This window comes from Orycteropus afer, unplaced genomic scaffold (genome assembly GCF_000298275.1).
Source record: "Orycteropus afer afer isolate SDZICR_OR568_19922 unplaced genomic scaffold, OryAfe1.0 scaffold00006, whole genome shotgun sequence".
Classification (NCBI taxonomy): domain Eukaryota; kingdom Metazoa; phylum Chordata; class Mammalia; order Tubulidentata; family Orycteropodidae; genus Orycteropus; species Orycteropus afer.
The window spans coordinates 2,857,213-2,864,903 of NW_006921593.1; positions in this window are offsets into that span (position 1 = coordinate 2,857,213).

Genomic DNA, 7,691 nt, shown 5'->3' on the forward strand with positions numbered 1-7,691 from the left:
GTTGAAAGGCAGTTTCCCCAGACGTGTGGCCTGCTTCCCATATATATTTGGAGATCCTGGGAAAAAGACAAGACTCTTCTGTGGATCTGCATCCTGTTGTGCTGCCTACAACTGTCCATGAGTGAAGAATCCACCATTTGGCCTGGAGATCTTGGATTTGTCACTCATCAGAGTCAACAGCCAGTATACTGCCTGCCAACCTTGAACTCGTCAGCCCCTGCTGCTGCGTGAGTCGGGGAAGGCCTCCAACTTGAAATTTGATCCAGGAACTTGGGACCTACCATCTTCTGTAAGTATATGAGCCATTTTCCTGAGATAAATTTCTCTCTCTCTATATATATAAGCTTTGCTGGTTTTGCTTCTCTAGAGGACCCAGCCTAACACAGGCCCCACAGCTGTCAAGTTGATTCCAACTCATGGTGACCCCATGTGCTAAGAGCACAACTGAGCTAGGCAGGGTTTTCCTGGTTGCACTCTTTATGGAGGCCTTTCTTCAGTGGCCCCACTGGGTAGGTTCCAACCATCAACTTTCAGGTTAGTAGCTGAGCACAAACCGTTTGTGCCACCTAGGGACCTACTGGGCTCAGGGAAAAAAAAGAAACAAAAAACAAACCCCACTGCCGTCAAGTCCACTCTGACTCACGGTGACCCCGTTACAGAACAGAGCTGCTCCACAGGGTTTTCTTGGCTGTAATCCTCACAGAAGCAGACCCCCAGGGCTTCTTCTGTGGGACCACTGGGGAGGTTCAAATTGCCAACCTTTAGGTGAGCGGTTAACTGAGCACAATCTGTGGCAGAGCTGGTGAGTGAACAAATGCTATTCTTCCTCATGGGCTCATCTTTGAAGCCCTGTCCACGTTACCTTTACATCCTCCCACTCTGTCAAATGATTGAGCCCAGTCCAGGTCCCATAGACCTTCTCCTAACCAGGACACGTGCCCAAGGCCCACCCACACTTTTGAGAATCATCTCAAAATCCTTTCCGTGGCTCCCCATCATTTTCTAATGAAACTCGTCCTGTATCATGTGGGTCATGTGGGGCCCCAAATATGACCCCAACCACAGGGAAAATAATGTGAGGGGATGGAAATCCGGGGTGCGAATCCCAGCTCAGCTGCTACCTGCCTCATAGTTTTACATGGAGCACCTCAGCACTCAGTCTGTCTGCCTGTTGTTGCCCATGAATAATAGCTCTGGTCTCCAGAGGACTCAGGTGAAGATCTGGTGAGATGGGAATGGATGGGCTTTGTAAACTGTCAAGTGCCTTACGGGCAGAAATATCCTTATTGGCTTCCAGTACCACTGCTCCTGCCTGGACCCTTAGTTCTAGTTGAACAAGAGCTGGCCCTTATTCCTTGAACAGACTTTGCACGGTTCCTCCTCTGTTCCCCCCTTTTGATACCCTTCTTTCAAGACTCTACCCCCTCAATGACTGCTCCCAAGGCATGCATCTCAGCCTTACTTAGCTCCCAGAACACTGGGTTCATCTTCCTCGGCCCCATCTTTTTATTTTTTCACCAACCAAATAGCTGTAATCCTCACACAGGCTGCTTGGGTGGAGGACAGGCCGAGGAGCCCTGGTGATTCTGTGTTCTAACCCAGAACCCTGTGTGTGTTCACCTCCCATGCCGGTGCCGCCAATAAACCTGTATGAGGAGAAGGCTCATGGAGCAGGAGTCTCAGACATGCTGCGGTTCCACTCTCTTTCCTCCTTCATGAGACGAGAGACAAGAGGGTAAGACAATGTCCCTCTCCTTTCTGCAAAAGACGCCGGAAAGCTTTGTCCAGCCACAAAGGCCGACAAGCAGTGTGGAGGAGCAAAGGAGACATGTGAGGTACTGTGAAGGACTCCCCACTGTCTTTAAGCAACACTGGTGGAAAGCTCTGGCATTCACTGAGGGAGAGGCTGTATGGGCTAGGAATGGAAATGATTCAAAGGGGCCTTCAAAGCTTCCACAGCTTGCCACCTAACCCAAGGATTTGGTGGTTCCTCGGTACCCCGTCCATGAGAAGTGCCAGGAAGGGAGAAACAAGAGTACAGCCAAAGTGGACAGAGCCAGAGGGAGCCCAGTGCTGCCCCCACCATGAGGACCAGCCAAGAAGGTTGTCAGAATGCAGATTTCTGGGTCCTGTCCCTGAGGTTTTGTCTCCACAGACTTGTACATGGCTTGTGTTTTGCTTTGTTTTTGTTTAAACGTATACAGTTTAGTTGAAAGGTTATGAAATAAAAAAGCAAATCCCCTTTCCTTGGTCATATAGTCACCCTGCTGCCCCCTGCTGCCCTCTGCCTAAACTTCCAGAGATAGTGTACATCAATACTCTCGACTTTGGCTGCACTTAAACCAAAAAAACTAAACCCAATGCCATTTAGTCAATTCCAACTCATAGTGACTCTAAAGGACAGAGTAGAACTGCCCCACAGGGTTTCCAAGGCTGTAAATCTTTATGGAAGCAGACCGCCTATCTTTCACCAACAGAGCAGCTGATAGGTTCGAACCACTGACCTTAGCAGCCCAATGCTTTAACCACAGCACCACCAGAACTCCTTTTTGGCGCCACCTTGGGAGTTTCAGAAAAAGTGCTGATGCCTGGTCCCTTCCAGAAGTTCTGGTTTAGTGGCCCATAGTGCAGCCTGCACACTGGGGTTTGTTTTTAAGCTTTGCAGATCACTCTAATGTACAGCCAAAGTTTCAAACCATTGGTCCACAAATTTATAAACATATATTCAAAAGTACATATTCCTTTCTTTTCCTATACAATTGTAGCACATCCTGCTTTATCTGGTACCTAGATATTTCACGCAATATATTTATGTATGAGGTTTCAGTTACTGCTGTGACACATCACCACAAACGTAATGACTTACAGCAACACAAATTCACTAGCTTACAGTCTGTAGACCAGAAGTTTGACATGGATTTCACAGAGTTAGGATTAAGGTATCAACAGCATGCATTCCCTGCATGCTGACTCTAGGGGAGAATCCATGTCCTCGCCTTTTCCAGCTTCTAGAGGCCACCTACTTTCTTTGGCATGATGGTTGTTATGTGGCTAGGCTACGATTCTCAGTGGTTTGGCAGATAGTATGTAATCACCTCCCATTTTGTGATCTGATATGAACAGCCAATCAGCAGAAAGACAACTTTCCTTGTGGTGTGTGATCTGTATCTGTGATATAAATGGATATTCTAACAAAGCTCACCTCCTCCAATATTTTACTTGTTGACATCTGACCTCCTGTTCTCAGGACAGGAGAAGCCTTCAACCTGTCACCTGACCTGCAGATTTTGGGGTTCATCAGCCCCTGCAACCACATGAGTCAGGAGAAGCCTCCAGATTGCCACCTGACCCAAGCCTCCACGATTGCATGAGCCACTTCCTTGAAATAAATCTCTCTATATATTTATACATATGCTTCACTGGTTTTGCTCCTCTAGAGAATCTAGCCTAAGACACTTGGCTCATGGGCCTTCTCCATCTTCAAAGCCAGCAATGTCAGGTTGAGTCTTTCTCACACTACCACCTCCTGGATCTTTCTCTGGCTTCACTCTTCCATTTCTAGGGATACTTGTGATTACACTGGGCCCACCCACATAATCCAAGATAACCTTCCTATCTTGAAGTTAGCTGAGTAGCAACCATAATTCTATCTGCCATGTAACCTTTCATATGTTCACAGGTTCCAGAGATTAGGAAGTAGACATCTTTGAGGGTCATTATTCTGCTACCATATCACAGATATTTGTCCATCTATGTAAGGAAAACTTATTTATTTGTTTTTAAATGATCTAATGTTCACCCAGTTTGAAAGCTAATGCTGGGACCCAGCTCAGAAAGAATATGCAAGGCTGAGTGGGGAGCTCTGACCTAGTTTCACTGTTAGTTTATTCTCCTTCCATGAAAACAAACAAGCAGAAGTGTTCTTTCTTTATGATGTGTAACCTAGATGTGTACACACAGCCAGTCCTGCCTTCTCCCCACAGCCAGAAACCAAACCAAACCAAACCAAACCACTCATGGCTGTTGAGTCCCTTCTGACTCATGGCAACCCTACGTGAGTTGGACTGCTACATGGGGCTTTCTTGGCTATAATCCTTACAGAAGCAGATGGCTAGGTTTTTCTTCTGCAGAATAGCAGGGTGGGCTCACACTGCCAATGTTTCGGTTATTAGTTGAGTGCAAACCATTTGAGCAACCTAGGAACCTTCCCCACAGCACAGAGAGGAAATATCCTGCATACTCCACACTGAGCATAGTGGCAGGCCGACTCAAGAAAGACATGCAGCGACTATTTGTGAATGGAAGGAAGGGAGGGCAGAAAAAAGGGAGGGGGGGAGGGAGGTCTCCTTATCAGTTCTATTGACACTGGATTTGCCCAGTTCCCCATCTACTTCTCTGACAACAACTGTCTCCTCTGTTCCAGCCCCTGTTGCCACCTTCAAACTCCTCCACTCAGGGATTCTGTGGTATCTTGTCCCTGGGCATCCTCATTTCATTATTTCTTAATGTCAGGTACTGTACCTGGCCCAGGACTGTGTCTCGTTGATGAGATGTTATAGCTGGGAGGCTACATTACAGAGTGGTTTAAAAATGTAAGTGCTGGACTCAGATTCATATCCCAACTCTTAACAGCGAAGTCCCTTAACTCCTTTGTTTCTCAGTTTTACCATCTATAAAAGGAGCTCTGGTGGTGTAGTGGATAAGGCACTTGATTGCTAACTGGAAGGTCAGCAGTTCAAACCCACCAGCTGCTCCATGGAAGGAAGACTGGGCAATCTACTTCCGTAATGATTGACAGCAATGGAAACCCAATGGGGGTTGCTATGAGTTGATTCCCATTCTATAATATAAAATACATCTATAAAATAGGAATAGCAACAATATCTACTTAACAGGGTGTAAACCAAAACCAAACCCACTGCTGTCGAGTCGTATCCAACTCAAACCAACCCCTCCTTGGGATCCCCAGGTGGTATGACTATGGAGTAGATTGCCCAATCTTCCTTCCAAGGAGTGGTTGGTGGATCTGAACCGCCAGCCTTAGGCTAAATAACCTAATGTATGTCAAGTACTTAGAACCTTGTCTAACACCAACTACCAAACCAACTACCACTGAGCTAATTTCAACTCATAGTTACCCTATAGGACAGAGTAGAACCATCCCATAGGGTTGCCAAGGCTGTAATCTTTATGGAAGCAGACTGCCCCATCTTTCTCCCACAAAGCGGCTAGTGGGTTCAAACTGCTGATCTTTTGGTTTGCAGCTAAATGCTTTAAGCACTATGCTACCAGAGCTCCTTTGTCTACCACAGTATTCACTAATGTTACTATTAGTGTACTTCCTGATGTTAGAGCAAGCTCCTTTTGGGTAGAAAGAATGCCATTCATCCTTCTTTGGTTCCCAGTGTCAACCACAGGGTACTCGATGCAGAAGCCACACCAAAAATGGCTCTTGAATTAACATGTGTAGTAAGTCATACACTAGAACACAGTTAAATACACTCCACAAACTGAGCCTTTGGGTTGTGATTATCAAGAGTCCCCAGTTGTCCACACAACTTACTCAAAGTGACTCAAGAGGAAATAGAAAAATCCAGAAAGACTGTAACAAGTGAAGAGACTGAATCAATGATCAAAAACCACCCAACAGCAACAAAAAAAGTCATGAATCAGATGGTTTCACTGGGAATGCTAACACTTAGAAAACTGACCAATATCGTTTAAACTATTATTCAAACCAGACAAAGACACCACAAAAAAAGAAAACTATAGGCCAATATCTCTTATGACTATACATGCAAGAATCCTCAAAAAAAATACCAGTGAACAGAATCCAATGGCCTATTAAGAAAAGAGTCATATACCATGACAGTCTTGGTTATCTAACACTGCTATAACAGAAATACACAAGTGGATGGCTTCAACAAAGAGAAATGCATTCTGTCACAGTTTAGAAGGTTAGAAATCTGAATTCAGAGGCTCTATGGGAAGGCTTTCCCTCTCTGTCAGATGTGGAGGGAAGGTCATTGTCATTGTCTCCTTTCAGTATCTCCAGACCTGGAATTCCTTGGATATCTACATGTGTCTTGGCATCAGTCTTCCCTGGAGTCTAGGAGGTTCTCAGTGTAGACACCCTGGGTCCAAAGAACATGCTCTACTCTTGGCTTTCCTTTCTTGGTGGTAGGAGGTCCCTTTGATTACTGATTGTTTAATCTCTTTTATATTTTGAAAGAAATTGACTCAAAATACAATCTAATCCCATAGACTGTATCCTGCTTCATTAATATAACTGCCTCTAATCCTGCCTCATTAGTATTATGTTGTTGTTAGGTGTCAAGTCAGCTCTGATTCATAACGACCCTACATACAACAGAACAAAACACTGCCCTGTTGTACACCGTCCTCACAATCTTTGTGATATGTGAACCCATCGTTGTAGCCACTGTGTCAGTCCATCTCACTGAAGGTGTTCCCCTTTTTCACTGACCCGCTACTTTACCAAGCACAATATCCTTCTCCAGGGAATGGTCCCTTCTGACAACATGACCAAAGCATTTTTGCTTCCAAGGAACGTTATGGCTGCACTTCTTCCAGGGCAGATTTATTCATTTTTCTGGCAGTCCATATTATTTTCAGTATTCTTCGCCAACATCCTAATTCAAAGGCATCAACTCCTTTTTGGTCTTCCCTATTCATTATCCAGCTTTCACATGCATATGAGATGACTGGAAATAGCATGACTTGGGTGGTGGTTGTTATGTGCTGTGGAGTTGGCCCCGACTCATAGCGACCCCTCCTTGGGTTGCCGAGGCAGTATCACTACAGAAGTAGATTGCCCAACCTTCCTTCCGAAGAGTGGCTGGTAAGTTTTATCCGCCAGCCTTTTGGTCAGCAATCAAATGCCTTAGGTACTACACTACCAGAGCTCCTATGACTTAGGCTAGGCACACCTTAGTCTTCAAAGTGACATCTTTGCTTCTTAACACTTTAAAGAGGTCTTTTGTAGTAGATTTGGCCAATGCAATATGAGGTTTGGTTTCTTGACTGCTTCCTGCATAGGCGTTGATCATTAACATCATAGAGGTTAGGATTTCCAATGCACAGGGTAATTATATCAGATCACAAAATGGAAGATTATTATACCACATTGAGAATCATGGCCTAACCAAGTTGACATATATTTTGGGGGACATAATCCAATCCATAATAATGACCAAGTGGGATTTATTCCAGGAATGCAGGGATGATTCAACATTAGAAAATCAATCAACATAACACTCCACATTAACAGAACAAAGGAAAAGAACCATGTGAGCATATCTATGGATGCAGAAAAAGCATTTGATAAAATCTAACACTATTTCTTGATGAAAACTCTAAAGTGGGCAGGAACAGAAGGGAAATTCCTCAGTGTGATTCAGGGCATATATGAAAAGCCACCAGCCAACATTATACTTAATGAAGAAAAACAGAGCATTCCCCTTGAAATCAGGAAAAAGAGAAGGGAGCTTGCTCTTATCACTTTAATTCAATATAATATTAGAAGTTCTGGCCAGAACAATATGACAAGAAAAAGAAATAAAAGGTATCTAGATGATGGAGAGATTGGGACTCTCATACACTGCTGGTGGGACTGTAAAATGGTACAACCATTGTGGAAAGCAGTATGGCGATTCCTTCAAAAGTTGGAA